The sequence below is a fragment of the Adiantum capillus-veneris genome, chromosome 19 (genome assembly GCF_014529385.1).
Source record: "Adiantum capillus-veneris isolate H3 chromosome 19, ASM1452938v2, whole genome shotgun sequence".
Classification (NCBI taxonomy): domain Eukaryota; kingdom Viridiplantae; phylum Streptophyta; class Polypodiopsida; order Polypodiales; family Pteridaceae; genus Adiantum; species Adiantum capillus-veneris.
This window is the reverse complement of record NC_140949.1, coordinates 126,040,535-126,066,148: the sequence shown is the minus strand read 5'-3', so window position 1 is coordinate 126,066,148 and position 25,614 is coordinate 126,040,535. Positions and strand designations below refer to the sequence as shown.

The window sequence follows — 25,614 nt, the reverse complement described above, 5'->3', positions numbered from 1 at the left end:
TCAATGTTGACTTCCATAGCTTTTCCAAACAACTTCTAAGCCTTCAATCTTCACCATTTGAGTTTTAAACATCTTAGCACTTTTCCAAATGTCCATGTCGTGGATAGAATTATTCTTAGATCCCTTAATCTCTTCAGCATATTGGGAAAGCATTGCACTAATTGCACTTGTGCCAGTGTCAAGCAACAAAGACAATGATGTCTCTGCAGTTTTCAAAAGTGCAGCAAGGAAAGGATGGGAATCAAAACCTTTGCAATTATTTTGGAGACCTTCACCCTTGTGCTTCTTTAGACGTCTCCTACAAGCTAGCTTACATCCTCAAAGGATTGAGCCTTCCAAAACAGAAGCTTCAAGTCCACAACTTGCAATGAAGTGTTGTCGTAGTACGGAGGTGGCTGACACTTCCATGGGATGTAAGCTTGACCCAAGGTTTCATTGTTGGACAAAATTGCATCCTTGCACAGCTTGCAAAAAGCTAGAATTTTCTTATCCTTGTCCTGCTTCTTTCTCCTGCCCCTCCCCTCTCTCAACTAAGACTCTCAACACTAGATTCAACAGATGGTCTGTATCCACAAGCACTATGTCAAGACAGTCATATGCAGCCACCAATCTCGTGATTCCTCTATCATGGTAGAAGATGGCCTCCCCTTCAACTTTAGACTTGAAATTTTTGAGATCTTCCACCTTAAACCGCAAATCTACAAGACTCTTTCAAACCTTCGCCAATTCCGCCACTCTTCTAAAATTAAGAAATATAATTCTTTAGGATGCTAGACACGACTCCTGCCTCATTGCTACAAACGGATGTGTGGCGTCCCTGCAAAATACCTCAAATAGCATGATAAAAATTATAAAACACCACAAATACGCATACCTGACAAATCTTGTGAGCACATAATCAAATCCTACACAAACAGAGAGAGATAGAGAGCGAGAGAGCTCATGCCCATGCACCTCCTAGAGTGAGTGCTACACTGGCATGGAGAGAGAGAAGAGTGGAGAGGAGAGAAGAATAACGCAGACACTAGGTGAAATCTACCGCCATGCAAGAGTGAGCCTTTTCCTCTTGCACATTGTCATGCTATGACACGTACATAGTGAGAACAAATGCTACAAGATTTATCTTGAAACTTTTTGAGATACATAAGTATATTTTCTATAATGTACATATGCATATCTAAGTATAATAATAAGCTTTCTATTTCATCCTATTATTTATCTCAAGGGTAACATATTCTTACTTTACCATTAGAAAGTACTATGGGAAAAGCGTCAATAGCTCCGCCTCTTTAACTTGGGACAAAAAGCATTGGTTCTTTTTTTATACTATCTCATTATCATCTCACACCCTAGCTAGATAGATTCTATATCTTGGGTAGCTTCCAATATATATATATATATATATATATATATATATATATATATACATATATATTCTATGCATTTTTCATATATTTCTTTCTAATAGCTACTAGGAAGGAATCAAACCCTAGAGCAACACCTAGCTTGCATGATCTTCAAAGATGCACTCATTTTAATGCATTATTAAGAGGATTCTTACAAACCTGTCAAGACGCAATATCATGCTTTCATATTGCATGAGGTGTCCATTGGAATCAAGTGGAAGTCTAAGCTAAGGGGACCACAAGAAGACTTTTGTTGCCAACAAGATACCCTATTTTGGTGAAATTTTTACACAATGTAAAATGGAAAAAGTATATAGAATGGAGTTTGTAGCTCATGAGCTAAATTGTTTGCCCCTATTTTTATTTCTTTATTTGGAGCCTCGGTTGATGAGATATGATCGAACTGCCCACATCATGCAGAGACAACTCATTTCAAACTTTGTCAGTTCCTGTTCACAATGGCTCTTCTCTTTTGTTTGTAACCCTTGGGGGTTCCCTTCACCTATAAAAGGGGACCTCTTCTTTCTTGAAAATCATTCAAGAGGGAGTGAGAGGATTCAGGCCAAATTATCCTTTAGCCCTACACTTGCCTTTGAGGAAGGCTAGCTAAACTTGAAAGCATCCTTGTAAACATCAACTCCAGTCAATCAAGGCCAAAGTCTTCTATCTCTTTTCATCTTCATCAAAATGGCAAAAAATTTCAAAGGGGTTGATAAGTAAGGTGTTTTCTGCTTTGTTATTTTTTGATACGATATCATCATAGCCTTGATGTTTTCATCTTTGTATTGTTTTGATATGCTCTTTTGTGTTCTTTCTTTGTGTGTGTGAGTTCAAGAGAGAAAGAGTAGGGCTTCTTTGATTGCACTTCCTTCCAAACCCTAAACTTCATGAAATCTGTGGTATAACTTCTTCATATAGTTTTTGGAGTTCCCTCACGAACTCTCACAGCCAAAAGCTTGATGCTTTCCTGGAAAGATCACAAATTTCTCGACATATTTTTGGTGAACCCGATGCGAATCTGCAAGTGTGAGAGTTTGTGATGAATTTTGACCCAGCAACAATGCAAATGTTTCAAGCATTTGCAATGTTCATGCAACAACAACATGCCAATGAAAGAAGGCAGATTTCAACAACCAAATCCATACAAGCATTCATCAACAGAATGGATCCGTTAAATGGCAAAGATGTAACCAAGTTCTTGTATGAGTATGTGAAGGAGATGGAGCTACATCATATGTCAGAAGGTTAGATGATTCAAAGCTTTGAGCTAGTTGTTCAGAAATTAGGGAACATGTTAGGGCAAAATAAGATGGACATGGGAGAAACTGGAAAGAACTCAAAGTAACTTTTAAAGGAGGAATATTTCATGGAGGACTCTGAGAGAGTGACCAAAAGGACATTTTTATAATGGGTAGTCAAACCAAAGAAAGGACTATCGATAACAAAGCTACTATGGGAATTTGAGCAACGCTATGCACAACTCACTAGGACAAAAAAGGCCACACTAGATGCAGAGAAGACAGATCTTTTCTTACAAAATGCAAGTAAAGAGTTTCAAGAAAATTTGGAGCTTCTTCTTGAAGATAAATATGTTAAGCAAGGACTAAAGAGCGACTGGAATGGGGTTGAAGGTGTTGTCTCACTGCTTGCCGAACGACAAAGAACAAGGGACAAGATGGTAGTAAACACTACAAGTTGGTAGTAAACACTACAAGTTCTTCCACCTCAACTTCTGAAAAAATGGTAAAGCCTACTTTTATAGCTCCTAAGTTTTATGATTCCATGCTAGATGAGCTTGTGAAGGGAATGCATGACTTGAAGGTGAAGCTTGCAAAGCTTGAAGAAAAAGGCCAACCATCAGGGGTACTTCCTAGGAAAAGATAAAAACTCAAAGAAGGGTTTGTTGATAGATGTATTTGGTGTGTTAGTACATACCATGTAAGAAGAGATTGTGATAGTTTTAGTGATTCTTTGCCAAAAGATGTTGTCTTTTTTAAGGATGGTAAAATCCACTTAAGAGAGACAGGTCTGCCCTTGAGAACTAAATTTGGTGGAAAGGGGGGAATCCAAACCTTAGTCAAGAAGATATGGCAACTAACCATGCCACCTCTTCAGTTGAGGCTTCTACTTATGGAGCAAAGATCGAGCACTCCAAGGATTTGATGAGTGATGATGATGGTACGTTGTGGCCCAATGTTCTGGAACTTTGTAGGAAAGGAAAGCTTACAAAGGAGATCCTACATGAGGCAGGGGATTGCATACGCCTAGAAACAAGATGGAATGATCCAGTGGACTCATTGTCAGTGCATGCCTACACAAAATGCCAACAAAATGAGGCTATTGTAGAAGAGAAGCACAGACGTCAAAATGCTAATGAAGGATCATAAAAAAGAGCTTCTAGAAGTGGGGGAATAAGCGACTCAATGCCTTCCCAAACACCCCCAAGACAAGGAACATCTCCACCTGAAGTACTCATGGAGGAGTCTACAATAGAAGAAATAGCCAACAAAGGTAAGCCAAAAGGCCCAAGTTATAAACGACAATCTGATATTGAGGTTGCTACAGATTTGAAGAAAGTCTTGGAGGATAGGATTTTGAATAGGAGGATTGATTTTACTCTGGGAGACGTTTGTTCGGGGGTTCCATCGTTGCATAGCTCCAATGACCAACAAAATTATCAATCTGGAGGGATGAGCTATCCGGCTACGGCATGGAAACACTCACACAATTAGTGAGCTAATCATGGCAAAACAAATGGTTGACTCTACAAGGTGAGGTTCTTGGCCTATGGAGGAGCTAAGCCACAATGGTTGGCCATCTCCACATCCACTTCCCTTCACCTTTAATCACACACACTAACGATTGCAAGACGCACACAACACTAATCCTATCATGCAACACACTAATCACAAGCACACACACATAGATCTATCCGAGCACCAGACTCCAATCAAACATACATGCATACACAAGCAAGAGAGGGCAATCACACAAGATTAGAGAGGGATTAATCACTAATTAGTTAAGATCTAGCTAATTAAAGCATCATAGACAATCATAAGAAGCATGACAGAGGCATAGTAAAAGATAATTAAGCATTGATTAGTGTTAACCAAGTCACATGAGCAAGGAGAAGCTCAAGGACTCCATAGCCACACACCTCAAGCGCTCTCACCAAAGAGTTCTCTCAACCAAATGAGCTTGAGAAGTTCCCTAATTTATTTTACATACTGCCTTATATACCTAGGGTAAAAATATGCAATATCCGGGTGCCCAAGGCCTTTAGGGCTCACCACTTACTGAATCTACTACCTAGGCACACTAACTGACCTGTTCTTTACATCTTGGAACTCCCATTGAGCTCGTAATACATTAAAATATTATAATGGCTTGAAATAAATCGAGAATTTACAATACATGGCCATTTTGGGAAATTGTGGAAAATGTGTAACTCCAACCTTTACTGCTTCTTCATGTTGGTCTTCGATGTGCAATCATATGTCTTCAGTCTTTAGCAGCTTCTGTTAACTAACGTTGACTCGGTTAACATTCCCCCCTTCCGATTTTAGTGTCGTCCTCGGGCACTGTTGAAAAGTGTCTGTGGAGGTTGTGGAAGGTTTTTAATTGTTTTTTGATGGACTCATTGTCTTCATTTGTCGTTGAATTTGTTGATGAGGTTCAATTTGCTGCAGCATCTTCATTGGTCCAAATATGTCTGATGTGAGAGATGATGTTGCATTTGTTCTTTGTAATAGCATAATGAGGAGGCTACTGTTTATTTATGAAAAGTATGTACAAGAGAAGTAGAATGATGAGGTTCTAAATGAGGGTCTAATACTTGGATAACCAAAGGGAAAAAGCCCAACGGAAAAAAGTACCTTTGGATACGCGCATTATTGGATTTTTTATTAGCATGGAGAATATTAATAAATTACTCAAGGGATTATTTGTTGATAGATATGGAATTAAAAAGTCGGCAAATATGAGAGGGTAGCATGATGGAATATTGATTTTCCTGTTGTAGTCCACTCAAGGTGCATAGGTGGAAGCAAAAAAAAAGTGTCTAATACATATGTCTGATGGTGGGACATCCTATTTATGCATACACAAAAATGCATGGAAAATAGTATGTTGTGCAAAAAAGATTTTGAGGGGTTGTTCAGCAAGATGGTGTAGCTATAAAAGCACATGACATGGCTTTGCAAGCTCGCACCCCTTTAAGAATGGTTTTTGTTGTTGAGGATATGTGCTCTCATCTTACTGTGCATTGTGCGTGAGTGTTGGACTCTACGACACTCCACCAATTGTAAGTTAATAGACTTCGACTCTTATGCTCATATGCTCAACTCTTCCAGCTTGAGTGTAAGCCTAATAACTACGACTCTTAGCACATAGTTTATTAAGACATGAAGATTTGGGACTAATGCTTTGCTCATTTCATGGCGTAGCAGCCGACTCTGACTACGCCAAAGAGTGTTTTTTGCACCCTAGCAACTTGATTTTTTACATTCTCGTGCTTACTAAAAACATTTCTTCAGGTAAAAGTAAGCTTGAATCCTCAAAAAGAGGATTAGTGAAGGACCAAGTTGGCATTGAAGGTCTTTGCCATACATGTTTTATCATCTTTGAATATGCATTTGTGTTGGTTGGATTGTCCTTCTTTGACTGTGAAGACTCCATTATCTGTTTGATTCTCCAATTAGGCCTATTGTAAGAAGTTTTTGATATTGTTGTAGGCCTCTGTTCACTGTCGGCATCTAGCTTTTGACTAGGAGCATTGAAAGATTTAGGAATCCAAACCTTGATGACCTTTGTATCTCCATTATTGACTTTGTTGAGCTTTAGGTCTTGTTGATTTCTTGATATCTTCATGCAGGTTTGGTGTAGTTGCAATTGCCTTGTGGTTGACTGGTAGCCAAATCTTTGTATACCCTGTGTAAAATCCTTGTCTGAGAGGAAGATCCTTTGAGATCCATTTTTGTTATGTATCCTCTTGAGAGTTATGGTTGACTTTAGCATCTTTCGATGTTGTTCTGTTGTATACCTGCTTCTTAGGTATCCTAGGATATTGTCGAGGTTGATACCTTGTGGGCCTTCTTTCCTGGGAGGGACTTGAAGTTACTTCATATGCCCTAACCTGCGGTTTTGGCACCATATTTGTATGCTACCTCTATAGTACTCATGTTCCTTTAAGATCTATTGTGATGCTATCCATCCCATATGTTTGTCTTTTTGTGTCGATACCCTATCTTTAATCCAAACCGGAAATTGCTCAGAATAAACACTTGCTTGACTTTCCTTTGCTTTCTTGAGTACTTCGACTGAAATACCTTTGCTTTTCTGGGTGGCTCCTTAGAGTTTTTGATTGGGTCAGCAATTGACTTGAAGTTTTCAGAGCCTGACTTGCTTGAAGAAGCTGATCCACAAGGGTTCTTTGTTGTAGAGGCATATGCTGTCACACCTTCTTTGCTAATCGGTGGAAGGTCCACTTTAGCTTTACCTTTGTCTGCAAGATTTGTCTTTGATTCTTGTGACTTTTGCAACTTTGATTCCATCATTAATGGTATCTGTAAACTATTGCTTGTTACCTCTTGGAAAAGAGAGTATTAGCATTTTATCAAAGGATGACCACTGATATCAAAGGATGACATTTGCATGCATGTCTTTTGAAGGCTTCACCTAAAACTTTACCTGGTCTTCATGATTTTGGATGCTAAGGGTAGCAACCATTTCTTCTTGACCTGTATGCATACCTAGCATTGTTTTGCTATCATGCTTGCATGGAGTGATCTGGAGGATCCTTTGGATGTTCTTTGCAATCATATTGCACTTTGATTCTTTTTCTAGTAGAGAATTGCATCTGACAGTCACTCCTTTTGTATTGCTGAGAACTACAACTATTCTCATTGTTGGTTCTATTGAAGATCTTTGTCCTCATTTTTCAATGGTCTCATTTTGATCTAATTGTGTCTCTATGGAGAGTGGTTTGAGACTATGATTTCCAATCTGACTTTCATCAGCTGGTTTAGCTGGCAATGAGTGATTGATCTTTGGACTTCCTATTGCTTCTGGTTGTCTGCGACCTTGGTCTTCTTTACCTCTGGCTTTGGTGGCATTCTCTGCTCAATAGCTTTTGTGGTTGCCCTTTGTGTTGTTTGATCTGCACTTGCTATTGCTTGATTTGCTTTAAGCTCTTCTGAAGTTCTGGTTGATGAAGATGAATCATCTTCAATAAAATCTGCTTTGATATCAATGTCCAATCTAACTATGCTTGAGGACCTTGTGCTATCGTCCGCGGGTGACCAATGTTGGTCTTCATTCTTGGTTGTCTCTAAAGACTGCATCCAGTTTACATTCTGTATCTTTGACATCTTCTACGCCATTGGAATTCCCATTATGACGTCCTCTGGCACATCCTTTACTGTGATCACGTGGAATTGAGCTATGATGATTTGTGAACTTACTTCAATGGTGGTGGAGATGATACTTAGCGAGAAGATATACTTTGCAGTTCTAGCATAGATCCACTAGTGCCACAAACAAACATAAAAATTGCAAGAACCAAACTCTAAGTTGTTTAAATTGGCCAAAATAAGGAAGTAAGGATGAAATTTTAGTGGAATCATTACAACTCGATCTGAAGGACAACAGTATGTTGACTACGAGGTCTGCCATGATTAGCCTTTGATTGATGAGAAAGTGGGATTATTATGCTTAGATTGTGTAAGAAGATGCAATAGCCCTATCTTGTATAAAAGGGTTAGTATACTCAGTCAAATAAGCACCTATCGTTAATGATATGCTTATAATAAACTCGAAAGGAAATAGGGCCTATTATGGTCTGCATGGCTCTATGTGAATGAGTGGACATGAAACAAGTAGTGAAAATAATCGCATATGGGTGAATGTTGGCCGGACAGATAGTCATATGGCCCTAAAAGTGGGCGGAATGTAATAAAGATATTTATGTTGAGCAAGTTTTAATAGAATTAAGAAGTAGAAAAATATGAGAGAGTAATTGAGCAAGAAAAATTTTCATAAAATTGCAAGAACAACAAATTTTAATCCCTACAAATTAGTTCATGACTTCCTATAACCTGAACGAATCACAAAAGATGATGTAGTATCATGACACACATTGCAAAAAGTGGTTACAGCTCAAGCTTTTAGTAGGGGTATTTGTAGATATGATTAGATCAAATTTTATACTAGCTTGTGCTAATTAAATTCGTTTAGTACAATGCAAACAATTTTTTAGAAATAGTGTGTTGCATACATATGAAAAAAATCATAAAAACAATGCCAAACTATGTGTGCTACGAGAAGTATTGACAACTTAAAGCAAACCAAAATACTAGTGATGAATCCCAGCATACACGAGCCGATAGAGATGTTGCATTATCCGTAAAAAATTAGACTACAGTAGAGATCTACGAAAGAGAGCGAAAGGGAGCCTGTATAGGCTTATTACAAAATTAAAAGAAAAAATATATCTATGGTGTAGGGTCGGGAAAAGTAGTGCTAGAGGGTCAATGTGAGGTTTTTGGGTGTCAATGGAGGGTGGTTGGCCATGAGAGGTGTTCGGTGAGGCTGATTAAAATGGAATTTAAGGAGTGGACGGAGGTTTGCACATCCAAACGTCGAAGGAAAATATTTTGAAAGCGGTTTTCCAGGCGGTCGTAGTCTCGACAAAGTTGTGTGAGCTCATCCTGCACGGACTGGAGGGTGTCAAGGATGCTGGTTGTTTTGTTGGGCGAAGACAAAGCCATAGATGTCGGTGTGAATGCGAGGAGCCTTGGAGAGAGAAGTTCCGAATTGAACCAATGGAAAGGCTATTGATGGTGTCGGTAGAACTTGCCACTATGAGGAGAGATGTGAGACCAAGCTCGAGATGATACACTCCTTGTGGATCTACAAATCCAATGTCTAAAGAGTAATAAAAATTCGTTGAAGAACTTTGTCAATGTCCTATTCTGTAGGTAGTTGTACTAGGAGAGAGCGAAGAAGAAGAAGAGTATTTTAACGTCGTAGAAAACTATCCCAAGAGACTTATGATATCAAAATGATACGATCCGTGTGAATCTAATCCGATGCTTGGGTACAAATTAAAATGAAGTAAAGTAGAAATAAAATAGAAAAAATCTCATCAGCAGCATTGTCAATGCCCTGACGTCATATGAGAAAGTATCCAACGATCACAGCCGAGCTTCGTCAATGTCCGCTGCTATACGTAGTTGTAGTAGAGGAGAGAGAGAGAGAGAGAGAGAGAGAGAGAGAGAGAGAGAGAGAGAGAGAGAGAGAGAGAGAGAGAGAGAGAGAGAGAGAGAGAGAGAGAGAGAGAGAGAGATAGATAGATTTTATTATCGTCCTCGGAGGTCAAATATGACCTATGGGACCAAAGTTACATGTGATGTAGTATGTGTATGGCTGATGAGTGACTCTCGATGCTCCAAAATTGTAGTGATGAGAGTCGCAATGGAGAGCCCACACTTTGGCTGGGAGAGGAAAGTGTGTAGGTCTAAGTTATGGCTGAAAATGTGAGAGAAGCAAGTTCGGATGTGATCAAAAGCTGAGCACTCTAGTAGTGTGTGGTACTCAGACTCTCGAACTTGCAATGAGCATAATGTGCACAATCGACTTGACTCTTCTCCATTGCCCCAACGCCCTATCTCGCATCGAAGGAAATGGGAGCTAAGCCGAATTGCTGCGATAGTGCGTATTGCGGACAAGGGAATAGGCTCAATCATGTAAGTGTGAGTACGGTTTCCTCTCTCAGCGAAGAACATGGTTTTGTAGTTGGGGGCAATATAGGTGGTGTAATGTATGAAGCGTGACCCACCGGATTTCTCCCAAGCCGTAATACATTGGCGTTGTAGAAAAGCTTCATTCACTTGAGAGTCAATTGAAGCATCATGTAGCAAGTGTAATGCATCCCATCTCCCAAACCACTTCTTTATGTCTTGCATCCATCCCGTGCTCAAGATCTTGCTTTTATGCGTCTTTTGAACTTTTTTGCTTGCTTCCCATGCAATTGTAGGAAGTCGATGTGAGGGGTTTTGACGCATCTTTATCATGTACTCCACAACCCTTTCCATGCCCATAACCTCAATTGGAAGAGATCCCGACTCAAGAAGTAGGAGCATATATGGTGTTTGTGTCTTAACTTGGAGAAAGTTTGTAAGAAAACGCTTTTGGACATTCTCAAACTCTTTCCAAGTAGACTTTGAGATGCTCCCGCCCCACACTTCAACTCCATAAAGAAGAACCGGTGTCACCAATGCATCAAAAAGATACTTCTTGAGAACCCAACACTTGATGTTTCCCGCATTACACATGTTCTCAAATGCATAATATGCTCTCTTTCCCGCTTCCAAACGACGCATAGCACATTCATGCCACTTGTGATTGGATGGAACCTCAAGGCCAAGGTACTTAAAGCTCTCAACAACTTCAAGTGTCTCCTTGTTGTACACAATGCATGGCTTCTCCTTATGGTTGGTTTTCACAAGCATAACCTTTGTTTTGGATTCATTTACAATCAGCCCACTATGCAAGCAAAAGTTCTCAAGGACAACCATAAGCTTTTGTGCATCTTCTAAAGTGTGTGCTAGAAGCACTACATCATCCGCATACAACAAAAGCATGATTACCGCATTGCAAATAGTGACCTCTTCAATGCCTTCTTCTTGCATAAAGTCAAGTACCATTTGTTCCAATTGATCGATGCATAGACCAAAGAGAGTTGGTGACAATGGACATCCTTGTTTAACCCCAATAGTGCTTACAAAAATTTCTGAAATTTCTCTTCCCATGCGCAATTGACAAATCACCTTCTCATAGATTCGAGAAACCGCAAGCATAAACTCACTTGGCACTTGGAGTTCTTCCATCCTTCTCCACAAATTGTTACGTGGAATCATATCAAAGGCTTTCTTAAAGTCCACAAAACAACAATACAATCGCTTGCCTTTTAACCGACTTTCCTCCATGAGAACACGAAGAGTGACAAGATGATCAATGGTGCTATGGCATCGACGAAAACCCGCTTGTCCCTTTGCACGCTTGTCATTCTCTTCAGCCCAATCACTCAATTTCATCTCCATTATGCACCCAAACAACTTTGCCATAAGAGACCCAATCATTATAGTCCGGTAGTTGCTTACATTCTTTACATCCCCTCCTTTATGCAAAGGCTTAACCCAATTAGTACTCCAATCATAAGGCATACCATGTTGAAGTGCAAGGTTGAACATATCACACATCCACTCATGGGTAAAATCTCCCGTCCATTTGATCATCTCCGGCTTGATACCTTGAAGATCTCCCGCTTTGCGAGTGGCCAACTTTTCAAGCCCACCGCATACATCCTCAATAGTAAAAAAAGACGGCATACATGGGAGTGAACCATAAAATGGCATTTTTTCAGTATTTTCTTGCTCATATAATTGCCTACAATGTGTGTACATATCCACTAGACTCAAGTTACCAAAATTCTCAACCCGCTTGCCTCTCAAGTTTCTCCAAAATCTTCCACATGCATGTGCCTTTTCTTGGACTTGAAATTCTTGTTGCTTTACTTCCCATCTTCTTCTCTTCTTTTGAATCAATGCCTTGTATGTATGCAAATGACTTTGATAGTTGTCTTTGTCCATAGTTGCATCAAGCTTTATCAAGGACTTTCGAGCATCTTGACATTCTTTATCAAACCACCTTTTGCGTGATCTATCTTTGTTCATACCATGGAGATGCTTTATGGCAAAGCATTCTTCCGCACAAGAACAAATAGCTTTCTTGAAAGCTTCCCATTTAGTTTCCAATGGTGCATCATATTGAAGCTTTGTCATCCATAATTTTTGCTCAACCATTTCAATGTACATTGGTGCCCGTTTGAAATCCATACATAGTGATAACTTCTCTTTCCTTTGGCTGAGATTATCATGCTTAGTTGCTTCTCCACATGAAAGGTCAATACATAAGGTGCGATGGTCGGACTCCGGGGTCCATTGACCAAACATAAAACTCTTTATGCGATACATGATGGCTTCAGAGAGTAGCATATAGTCAATCACACTATCCCCATTATGTCTTCTACATGTAAATCCATTGGTTCCACTCCACAAAGATACACCATTGGCAATGAGCATACCGGTGCTATTACACATGTGTAAAAGTAACTTTCCATAGTGATCCGGCTCTTTCTCATCCATTGAAGTACGATCATACAAGTGAACTTCCTCCAACTCCCTTGAAATGTATGGCATATCAAATTGTTGAGTATCATGTTGCAATGTTTTTGTACGAGCATTCATATCCCCAAATACAATAACATCACCTTCACCTTTGAAATAAGCAATGTCCTCTTCCAAATCAGAAAATGGTTGATCTCTATCCATGCAAGCATAAAAGGGAGAATCATGATGAGGAATGTAGCAACCGGCTACAAAAATGGGTCCTCTTTTTGGTGTCATAATTTTCAGCCATACATAACGTTTGTACTTGTCATCTTTCACAATTGATACAAAATCTTCCAATCCTTTCTTAACCATACATGCTAACCCTCCTTGTCCTCTTCGTTGCTTGAGATTCTTTGACCACATCAATGAATGTACATTGTAATCCTCCAAGCCGTTAATCCTTTGTGTATCATGCTCCCAAGTTTCAACAAGAAGTACAACATCGGCTTTGCTTGTTAGTTCATCAATGCCAACCCCCGCATTCCATGGGTATCCATTACAATTCCAAAAGCATATTTTCAATTGTAACTCGGTCTCATAGGTCACGCATCCCTATTTGCTTGAGAGACTTGCCTCCTCCTTGGGCACATTTTCTTCATGAGAGATCTCCTTGTTTTTATTATTCTTTTCCTCATATGCCTTGCGACGCATATTTTGTTGCTTAATAGTGCGATCTTCACATACAAAACATTTTGTATCCCTCAAATAGATCCAACTATTATCAAGGATAATCTTTCGCTTGGTCTCATCCGGCATGGTGCATACAATTGGCCGTTCTCCCGAGCGAGGAGCTCCTTGCTTTCCCACTCTATGTGCTCCATAGACCATAACTCCGGACATGCCAAAGTGGGTTTTGAAGAAATCTTCAATAACAATGGCAAGAGAAGGAGGTGTCTCTAACTTCTCTTCGGGAATTCCACGAATAACAATGTTCTTGGAACGTCGCTCCCGTTCCTTCAACTCCTCCACATCCACATTCTCAACATTCTTTGTTTGAACCATAGCTTGCATGAGTGAGGAATTAGAAACCACATTGCTACCACATACATCAGCCCAAGACTTGTTTGTGCATACATTTTTCATGTCGCATACATCCCGGCTCATAGTGTCAAATTTCTCCTCTTTCAATACATGGTCATGCTCTACTTTGCTCATCCGCTCCTTCAAAGCATTCAAGTCCACAAGAGAGCGTTTACATTCCTTGACTTCCTCTTCAAGTTGCATCAAACGTGTTGTTTGCATTTCAAGTGTCCTCTTGAGATTCTCATTCTCAACCACAAGTACCCTTAGTGTGCCATTCTCCATTGCAAGTGCTCGTAAGTCTTCGCCTTGTTTGTTTACGGTCTCTTGCAATGATACCAAGTACGCCATGATCATGGTTTCCGATGTTGTTGGTTGGATGGTTGTGTTGCTATCTCCACACTTAGGAGATTTTGGATCATTTTCCACAATGGTTGTGGACCTTGTTGAAGAAGAAGAACCCTTGCGAGTGCCGGAAGACATTGTATGTAAAATAGGAGATGAGAATCAATTTTGTTGAACCTGTTCACTTCGAAAATGCTGCTACAGAAACGCCTTCCATAACTCTGAAAATTTCTGTCTTTACATCAATGCGTAGAGGACTTCGTGCTCTTCGATTGAGGCTATAGATCACCCAAATCGGAGTTCGGATGAAGAAGTTATGATCAAAAGAGTGGACTGCTGTCTACTAGGTCAAAAAACGGCTGCACTGAGAGAGAGAGAGAGAGAGAGAGAGAGAGAGAGAGAGAGAGAGAGAGAATCTACTGGCGGTTAGATACACACAGAGAGAGAGAGAGAGAGAGAATCTACTGGCTGTTAGCTACAGTGCCAGAGAGAGAAACACTTGGATGACTCTGTGTGTGTGTGTGTGTGTGTGTGTGTGTGTGTGTGTGTGTGTGTGTGTGTGTGAGAGAGAGAGAGAGAGAGAGAGAGAGAGAGAGAGAGAAAGAGAGAGTCCGATGGTTGTTTGCCACATCATGAGAGAGAGGGAGAGGTGCAAGATGTTGTTGGTATTTCTCAATTAAGTGTCACTATAGAGACTCTGTTTGTAAGTGGGGATCAGCTTGTAAGAGTTGCTAAGACCCTTGCACCATTGCATTGGAGATGATAAGTGGGAGATAGTGAGAGATACTGAAGTGGACAAAGGTTGTAGTGAGAGAGAGATCAAGAGTCACTGCATGTGGTGGACGTGCATTATAGGGCTCAAGTTGTGTGTGTGTGTGTGTGTGTGTGTGTGTGTGTGTGTGTGTGTGTGTGTGTGTGAGTAGGAAACAAGAGGGCAAGCTCCTTTGAGATTGTGCATAGTGGCTGGGGCCGTTGTAGTGAGAGAGAACAAAAGAGGTTGCTACTGGTGGGTTGGGGAGAAGGTGAGTAGCTATTTCATGGCTGCTGCATGGTGCTTTGAAGTGAGTGGTATGGGGCTATTGCATTAGGAAAAATATGAACCCTCTAGGGGCCCTTTGGGATTAAGGTTAATTAGAGGCTAGCCAATGAGAAGAGCCTGGTGGACACACTCTATGCCCTCAAAAATGTAGGGGGACAAAGTAGTCTTACACTTCTTAAATGGGCTCTTATCTAGTGAGAAGGTGGGGTGGGGGGGGGGGCGGGGGGGGGGTGGGGGGTGGGCCATATGGAACCTCCAACTTCCCTCCTTTTTTATCCTGTTTTGAAAAAATCCCAAAATTTTGAAATTTTTCAAAATTTTCAAAACTCAAATTTCATCTTCTTAAAACCCCCCTAAAACTATTTTATGGTCAAAAAAGCATTTTTGGACCTCAAAAAATCAAAACGTGCACCCAAAAACCCTAAAATTCATTTTTTTTAAAATCTTTTGAAAAATCTTTTTTTGCTATCCAGAGCTCCCCCAAAAGTAGTTCTTAGGCAAAAAGTGATTTTCTCTCTCTAGAACCCCCCTTTTCCAACCCCTCCTTGGTTGCAACCATCACACTCATCCTCTACTCCAACACTCTCTCTCTACACCATCTCCATTGCTGTAGCAAGGAAGCTCCTCTCTCCTCCCCTACCACCTTCCATTGCCACACCAAGCAAAGGTTATCCACCTTCTCCTCCCATTGCCACACCAAGCAAGGGTTATCCACCTTCTCATATCACTTTATCCTCTGTACATTGTAGCAACAAGCAAGGTCCTTCTCCTCCTCCTAGTTTTCTTTGCTCAACCATGGCCAACTCTACTTCGCAAAGGTGGCCAAAGGATGAGGTCACAGCACTTGCATGCCACAACACTAGAGGTGTAGATGATGAGTGGGTGCCACAAGAGTTCACCAAAGGTGCTTGGGTATACATGCAACCATCTGCTATTGGCCCTCATCGTGTGTGGAATCGTGCAAACTTGGATCTTCATTGGAAAGGAAAGCTCCTTGGCTTCAAGAACCGCAAAGACAAGGGGACCGTAGCCATTGTGCAACATGTTTTCTCAATGTCAACCATGCATTTGCAACAACCACCTCGATTTCCAACACATTGTAAGTACATGTTTTGAGAATACAAAGCTAGGTGTGAAATCACAGTGTAATGTTATTATGGATTCATACTTAAGATTTGTCATGCATTTATAGTCATATTTCCATCCACGTTGGTGGAGGAGAAGCCACTACATAGGCTCTCCGGCACATTCAATGCTATACATGCGGATATTGGAGCAATAATGTTCCCACATCTTTGCCCAACCAAACTGGTTCAAAGAAGGATTTTCTTCTATTCTCACTCTTATATTGTCCCTACTTCTACACAAGTGTTTGGAACGCTTGAACCCATCAAAGTAACTTCCTTATTAAATATGGAGTGGTCGGTGCCAGATTTGTGGTCGGTAGCATCTTTCAAGCAAAAGATGATAATGGATGTCCAAAACTCTTTGAAATACTCTAAAGCTTTTAGGTCTGTGGGCTTGAGTTGGTGTTTGCCTATTCATTGTTTTGTGCACATTTTTAAAGAGTTTGGATTTGTGGAGACTACCACAATTCTTGTATATAAAGATGCGCATTACGAGGAATTAGGAAGGCTTTTAGAAGAGGACTGGGGTTTTGTGGAGGGTATGCACAACGGGGACCGGTACCGTTGTAAGGTTGGAGCTTCAGGTATTGGAATGCGCTATTTGAAATCCCGCACCTCCTTGTACATACGATTTCACTATGATCGTTGGATGTGCAAGCTTGGAGTGTGGACTCCCTTATAGAGTGTAGACGACGCTATTGCAAGCTTTGACATTGCAGTGAAGATGCCCAACGATGCTTTGGAGGCAGTCCAAGTGAACAAGCATTGGACTCTCAGTAATGTTCGAGAACATTTGGTTATTATGGGTTTTGAGGCCCTTCAACAAGCACAATTTCGTTTACAAGGTCACAAGGTGAGAATCCTTCCACCACATTTTCAATACATCATGGTTTGTCGATCATTGCATGCTTATTGTAATGAATGTCCGCAGATTGGGAAGAGAATGGAAGACAAACTGAAGGTCGAGGAGGACTAGGGGATGGATGGAACTATGCTATCGATCTTATAACTTTGTAACTCTTGCAATTTTCAAACTGATCCCCGCTGTAATCAACATGATTTGCTTCGGCAAATCATGCCTTTGAATATAATTTTTTGCATTGGGATGAGAAATCATTTTTTGGTGAAAGTGCCTTTTTTTAATGTCTTAAAAAAAGGGTCCATTATAAAAGGGGGGCCACCTAACTCATTCACTATTTTCACTTTTGCAACTCTTGAGCTCCTCCACTCTCTGTCTACACCCCAGGCTAGACATGGATGCTTCCACAGCCTCTCCATCTACAGCCACATCCACCCCTTTGTCACGCTTCATCCTCTTCCTCGAGGACACCAAATACAAAGGGAAGTTGGACCTCCACACCTTTTTTACTTGTCTCCCTGACCTTGATGCCACAGTTGCCCTTCACATGGATGCATTTGCCGAGATTTTTGCGCTCATGGAGGAGCACATCATAAAATATTATGTATCTATCCCCCCACATGTAGGGATCTGGGTGCCTTGCGATCTTTTGCGCTATATACACAAAGGTGATCGCCCATTCTCCAAGCGGTTACAATGATTCCAAGAAATTGCAACCGATGTAGGCCATTACTTGGACGAGCAAGCCCCAGGGGTGTCAACGCTCAAGAAGCGCAAGTTGGGGGTGAAAGGGATACATGCTTCCATTGGCTCAACTGACCCAAAGGCCATAGCGCACTCCCTCTTGACTGGGGAGTTGCCTTACGCGCAAAATAGGCGCCAAGAAATGGTCAAAAAAAATATGAACTCCTCAGATACATGATGTAAAATCACCGTTTTGGAAGTAATAAAAAATATTTGAAATTGTCTCTCTATCTTGCAAATTCTTTTGAATGTGATTTGTCAATCTTGAAAATTGTTTCAATTGGTGATATGAAAATTGTTTTGATAAGTGACTTTGTAATTTCAAGTTCTGTATGTAGTTTCAGTCAATTTCAGTAAATTTAGGTATTTTATGTTCCCTAGGGGGTAGATAAGCCTACCAAGGGCCAAAAAAACCCTGGCTACAAGGGCGCGCAAATGGCCCATCCATCAGTTTTGGATGGGCCATTTGCGCGCCCTTGTGGCCAGGCTTTATTTTGCCCCTTTTAGGCTTATCTACCCCCTAGGATACTTACAAAGCACAAATTTATTGAAATGAATTGGTTTTGCATCATTAATTTAGATGCACCCTTTCTATGGCAATTCCAGCATATGTTCACACTCAAGGACACTAGAAAAGGTGAAATCAATTATGAAATGAAGTTTCCAGCACACTATCACCTGCTTTAGCTCTACCTAGTACACCCCTGCACCAAAAAGTCCAATTACATTGGACATTTGAAAAATCCAATTTAATGTTGCATAGACACTTGGTTTCACAATATGTTTTTTTTTTTTATATCCTATAGGGAATTCAAAGCTTGAAATGGCCAAAAAAGGGTGTCCACAAGGATCCATGTAAAGTAATGTTGCAAAACCAATAGGTTTTAGTAAAGGTGTGCTTTTTAAGTACCCTTGGGGATAGATAAGCCTACAAGGGGCAAAAAAAAGCCTGGCCACAAGGGCGCACAAATGGCCCATCCAAAACTGATGGATGGGCCATTTGCGTGCCCTTGTGGCCAGGCTTTTTATTGCCCCTTATAGGCTTATCTACTCCCAAGGGTACTTAAAAAGCACAAATTTACTGAAATTGACTGAAATTACATACAGAACTTGAAATTACAAAGTCATTTCATTACAAAGATAGTAGACACAGTAGACACAACTGTTGATCATATTGTCATTGGAAAGTCAAATCATTACAAAGATAAGGGTGTGCAATACAAAAAGAGGGGTAACTTCAGCTAATGCTCGAAGTCTCGTCGCAATCGATGTGCAAGCTGCATATCTTTTGGCTATATTGTCACTCGCTTTGCATGTATGGCGCATAGGTTGGTATCTTCCAACACCGAAATGATGTGGGCCTCTGCAGCTTCTTGAATAGCCTGTAGCACTATTGCTTGCATTCTATACTGATTTCCACAGCTTTGAAGCACCTCCTTCACAGTGCGAGCAAAGGGGGCGCATCGAATCAAAAGCTCCGTCGTCTTCTGGTAGTGGCGGATTTCTGCAAATGCCCTTGCTATTTTTCGGTGCCGCTGCGGTTGTCTTGGGGGCACTTGCACATTTTCTGGCGGGCGGCGTTTAGGATTCTTGAAAAACTTAGACTTGCGCCTGTTTACATGCTTAGGGGCTGGTTCTGCAGCCTCTTCTGATTCTTCGTCTTCCCTTGGCTACCGATCTTGTTGTGTGGGGAGAGCTCCCTGGCCTCCAGGCAATGTCTTCCCCCCAACGGCAACCCGGTGTGTGCGCGGTATTTTTTCTCGCAGCCATGGTGGCTCACTCTCTGATTCAGTGTCTGTATGGACCACCCGAGTCTTGGATGGTCCTGCTTGTGATTGGTGGTGCGACGGCTGCTCCCTATCGGACTCTGTTGTTTGCTGTCCCTCTTCCTCTCTCCAGCGCTGGGCACATTGCTTCATTCTCCTTCTAGGTGTTATATCTTGAGGAGATGGAGATTCAACAGTCCTCGATGACTCTCGTGCCCTACCACCATGCCCACTACCAGATGAGTTCCTAGAACGGCCAGGCGTTCGTAGCCGTTTTCTTGTGCCTTTAAGCCATGACGGCTTCTCACATCCTTGGAGGGTGTTTTTGTTGGCAAGCGGATGCTCTTTCGTGGTTTGTTTGGTGCGCGCCATTTTGTTTTGTAAGAGCTCACCTGTTCTTAAGAAATGAGTGGTTTATGAGAGCACTTCAATAGCAATCTTGGATTGTCGCACACGCTCCATTGTGAGCTTACAAGCAAATGTTGTGCGAAAAAACCAATTGAACATCTCCTCCAAATAATTGGATTGCACCATTCCACCACCATGTCGAGTATTTTTGAAGTACACTCCCCTTGCTCGATAATGGGACTTCTCCATGCCTTGAGTGCTAAAAATTTCAAGCGATCCATACTTGTGCATAAAAAATGCACCTTGTGCAAACAAGATATGCTGTTCACATGAATAAACTATCCACATTATTAAATAAAAACAATCCCTTGTAATGAATACACCATGTAATGTGTGATGTTATTTTCACCCCAAGAAAGGGTGAAGACCTTGGTAAAATCCGCCAAGGCTTCTTGAAATGATTGGCGTTGTTCTTCTGTTGTGCTGTTAAGGCCCATAAGCTTGACCATTTTATCAAACTGTGCCCAAACTTGCTTGTGCTTGTTTGCAAGCTCGCCATTTGAATCATTGTCGGTAGTAGCTTTGCATAACTCCTTCCAAAGCTCCCAAAGGTTACCTGCCTGCTGGTTGGAGCTGTTTTGAGCATCATATCGACTTGGCTTTCCTTGGGAAACTTTCTTCAAAAAGTGTCTAGCTTTTTGTCCACTCATTGACACTTGTTGAGCAATTTCATGGGCCTCCCCTGTGTTCTTTGCAGCAACGATAGACACATTTCCACCGTGACAGCCAATGGAATTCAAGAGTACCTCCACTCTTTCGATCGCTTCCTGGGACTTTTCCAACGGTTTCATCGTGAAAGCATAGTCAATGTGGAGCTTCAATAGCCTATCAAAAATGCGCATGAATGCGTGTAATGTACAAAAATGTACATTCGATAGAGGAAATCGAAAGATTGGATTCCAAGCGTGGTCCTTTTGAACACGGTCTGGGGCATTAAGCATGGGACATCTCAGAATAGACGCTTCCCATTCTCTACCTTCATCTCCGACATCACGACAATCTAACCCTTGTTCTCCATGCCCTTGCCATGGAAGCATGGATCCGGCCTTTGCAGTGCTCTTATGTGATTTTTTTCCATTAGGTTTGTACCCTCGAGTGCAAAATGGACAAGGCATGAGAGAAGAAGCCCCTTGTTTGCAGCCAAGCAAACACTTTATGGTCTTCAAATCCCCACCTAAGTGCCACTCCACATCATAACTACCAAAACCCTAAATCTCCAACTTCTGACCTGCAATTTGGGAGTGTATCACTTCTGTGATCCATGGAGTTCTCTCAAAAATCCATGAAAGTACTCCATTGGTCTCTTTGGGCACCTCAATAGCACCCAACCACCAAATGTCTTTCAATTATTGCACGCTAAAAGATGGGGTGGGAGATGGCTCGACTGAATCCCTTCGCTTGGTTTGCAGAAGGGCCTCGTTCATTAGAGTGACACTTAGCCTCTCTAACCTTCGGCCTTTCACTATTTGACACTCATCGAGTTTCAGCACAAAAGCGACTTTTGTGCCAAGCACTACAAAATAAATAGTGCTAAGACCTTAAACTTCAGAGTCTATGATAAGAATAATACCAAAGAAAAAACTAAAGTGTGTCACCTTCTGCAGGTAACTCGTAAAATATAAGCATGGCTTCTTGAAGCCTTCTAAGATCCACGAAAATATTGTTCCACATTGTGTAAGGAAAGCCCTTCTCCAAAGGTCTTATGGATTGTTTCTTACCTTTTCCCCTTGTCTTTGTTGCGCACAAAGCATAAAGGGAAGTTGGCATTGTGTCCTCAATGTGTAGGTATGTCCCAATGCGGGAGAACACATCTTCATTTGTGGCCTTCTTTGCGAGCTTGACCTTGTGAGGAACGGGAAATAGGTTTTCCACAATGCCATGTTCTTTGAGGGAATCCTTTAGGAGTTGGAAAATAGCCTGATAGGCTTTGGTGCTGATTCCAGCCTCATCACAAGCTTGTTGAACGTCATCATCACTAACCACATTTCTTAATTTACGCATAAGGTCCTTGGTGACTGCATCCTTAATGTGCTTACCTCCAGGTGATTGTAAGATAGAAATCACGTCCTGGGTATTGAGACAACTAGTGAGAAGGTTGACTCGATCATCTTGGCTTGTTCCACCGAATGTCTCCTGGATGAAGTTTCTAGCAACAAATAAACATAAATGTTAGAAAATAGTGTGAAGTAAGAATGCATCATGCAAGTAAAGACCAAATCACCTTGTGGCTGTAACTCATCGTTTGCGTGCTCCTCCCGAATGTGCAAGAGTTTCAATGGATGAATACGTGCGTTTGCGTTCCCTTGCACCAAGGGGTGTTTCTTTCAAGTATGTGATGGTGTTGGTAAGCTTCTGGATGTGGGACTCCTTTTCTTGCATTTGTTGTTCAAGAGTTTTAACTACCCTCTCCGAAGAGGCAACACTCTCTTATAATGCCGTCGTCTTGAGGTGAAGAGCTTGACATTCGTGCATCCACATATGCAAAGAAGAACCTGCACCCATACACAACCGCTTGCAATAGCCTGACAAACCTGCTTCTCCCCTCCCAAGAAATTGAAGAAATGTGGAAAGGCTATTAAACGGTGGATGGAAGTGGCTTATAGGATCGTAAGGGTACAAATGGCCATCCACCCAAATGTCAACATTGGTCTCACAAGCGGTGCGACGTTCCTGTGATGACCTTTGATCACCTTCACTAGTGGTCTTCGGTGCAAATGCCGTGGGTAAGCGAATATGTATGATTTTGGTGTGCGGAGTACGTGGTGGTGGAAGCAAACCATTTGTGATGTCCGTGAGCACCATGGAAGTTGTTGCGTGAGGAAGCAAATGATGAAAAGATAGAGGGGGAAGGGTAGAGAGGTTGAGGAAGATGGGAGAAGAGAAGGAGGGAGGGGGGGGAGGGAGAGATTGGCGAGGAGGAGGAAGGTAGGGGCAGGGAGGGAGAGGAGAGGGAGAGGGAGAGAGAGAGAGGAGGGAGGAGGGAGGAGAGAACAAAATGTTTATTACTTTTTGGGGGAAAAGAGTTTTGAAAAAATGGACTTTCTAAGCTTGTGGGTTAAAAAATGGGTCAAAAAATGATTTTTGGATATGCATATATGTTGGGAGGGAGTTTTAAGTTAGAAACAAGTAAAAATGATTTTTTTTTTAAAAAGTCAAATTTTGTCTCTTTGTGACCCACGTTTTTGCTGATGTGGACACATCCCTATGCTTCCTTCACTTTAAAAAAAGTTAGAGAGAGAAAGTAACCCTTTAGGTCCACATCCTACATTTGTCTTTAAAAAAGGCTAGAAAGCCTACTCAAAACTACCTTCTTCAATGCCCTTGCCCCCTAAACCCCACACAACATTAGCCTTAATCCCTAAAAATTAGGATTCCTTACAAAGCCCATGCAAGGTTCATATTTCTTCTAATGGCAGGGTAGCGAGAGTGGCAGTTACAAGTTGAAAAGCGTAGTTGATTGGTTGGATGTGTGCTCGTGTGTAGTTAATGAGGGGAAGAGAAAGAGTCAGTTGGATGGAGGCACAATTGAGAGAAGGAAAGACAGACTGTGGTTGGTAGTGATTTCCCACAGACTGGCACCACCGTGCAAGAGAGAGAGAGAGAATTGGATGTTTTCTGTGAGATAAAATCGAATCTTCTGAATGAGCGTGAAAGAAAAAAGAGACTTCCAACAGCCACATGAGGGGTTGGTTGCATGGTAAGACACCGAAGGAATGGACGTCATCCTTAGGGAGGTCACCTAAGAAAAATGTAACCTATCACATGAGTTCAGCATAAGGGTATTTAAAACTCTTGAAACTTACAAAAGTATATATAGAAAAAGATACTATTTTTTCAAATTTGAAAAAAGCTTACAAATTTTAAAAGCAAAGGGTACATTATACTCCTAAAAGCATTCAGGGATAAGGCTTTTTACAAACATGTTTTAAAGGCACGTGATATGGTAGTTTTACACATAGTGAGCCCCCCGAGACACCGTCAGTTATCAACTACGTGTGGTAGCAAAAATTGCAAGGGTAATTGTCTGAGACTCACATTGTTGGACTACCTTTGGGTGGGTGCAGATGAAGGCGAGGGAGCCAAACATGAAATTTAGAGAGAAAAAGGGCCGTTGATGGTTGTAGCGATAGAGAGATAGTGTCGGATGGATGGCGGTGCCCTACTACTGCTTGATGGTGTGCTCGATGGTAAGCATGCTGCTTGACATCTACAACTTATGGCTTTGAAGCCTCCATCCGCTCCTAGTTCTGCTACCATGGTCGTGATGATTTGTTCATTTATTTATTTATTTATTTAAAGATATGAACATTAGCGTGGGGTCGATTCCCACTACCATCACCCATTAGGGACTCCTATGATTGGTTTACACCATTATTAAAGTACTCCCCTTCCTTCATGACACAAAGTCTTGAGAGACTCATTTGGCATAGATATTGGGAAACTTTAGAATTGTCAAAGATTTTGAGATCTATGACTCCTTGTTGAACAAAATTGCTTAGCAGATGGTGCTAAAGTCTCTCTGCTTCTTGCTTCTTTCCTCATGAGGTTAAAGCTACTCTACTCCTCTATCTAACCTTGCGCAGTTAGTGGTGCAAAACTATATAAGTCAACTTTATGCAATTAACACACAATTAGATAGTCTATTAATATGCTATTGCCTTATGGTATGGGATCCACTCTTCTCTCTTAACAAGATAAATAATAATACATAATCGACATCATTCACCAATGCATTGTTATGCTCTTTTTGTGTAAACACAAATCAACAACTTGCACTCGATATTGTACTAGGCAAGCACTTATGAATAAATTGTTATTTCATGTACAAAAACAAAGAAAGGACTTATCATTGAGGTTTATTGTCTCCATAGCTTTGGTTATTGCAAGGCTGAGAATGTAGCTAGAGTTATGATACCACTGCTACAAACGGATGCGTGGTGTCACTACAAAATACCTCAAATAGCATGGTAGAAATGATCAAACACCGCAAATACGCATAGTTGACGAATCATGTGAGCATATAGTCAAATTGTACACGAACAGAGAGAGATAGAGATCAGGAGAGATCGAGAGAGCACGTGCCGACACACCTCTTAGAGTAGAGTGCTATGCTGGCACGTCAAGAGAGAAGAGTGGAGAGGAGAGAAGAATAACGCAGACGCCGGGTGCAATCTCCCCCCGTGCAAGAGTGAGCATTTTCATCTTGCACACATTTACTTATAGATTTTTGAATGCTAAAAAATGAATACACATTGTCCACCCGGACATAAAGTGACTTTAGCTTACAAAGAGCTCTTTAATAATACAATGATAATAAATTTGCTATCCTTTTCACATTCCATAGAGGCGCTATGCATTTTCTACATGTTAGTAGCTGTAGTAAATAACAAAATATCAATTCCATTACACTCACTTTGGAACGTGGAATCTTGTTCATAATCTAGTGTGGTGTTCTTCTTCACAGTGAGAATGGAATCTAGCGAGAGTCGTCTCTCAATTGTAGTGACTTTGCCACAAAGATTGCTAGCTTGAATGTTCTCCTTGCCAAATCTGTCTTTGAATGCTTGAATTTTTGCAGGAGACACTACTGCAGGCAGGTCTCCTAAACAGATGGATTGCCATGGATGCAGAGCAGATGGACCGTGGACGGCTATGTTATGGCTCAT

The 25,614-nt window shown here is 41.2% G+C and overlaps 1 pseudogene; it reads right to left on the bottom strand.

Annotated features, from left to right (window-relative positions):
- LOC147434817 (uncharacterized) lies at positions 1–25,614 on the bottom strand (annotated as a pseudogene).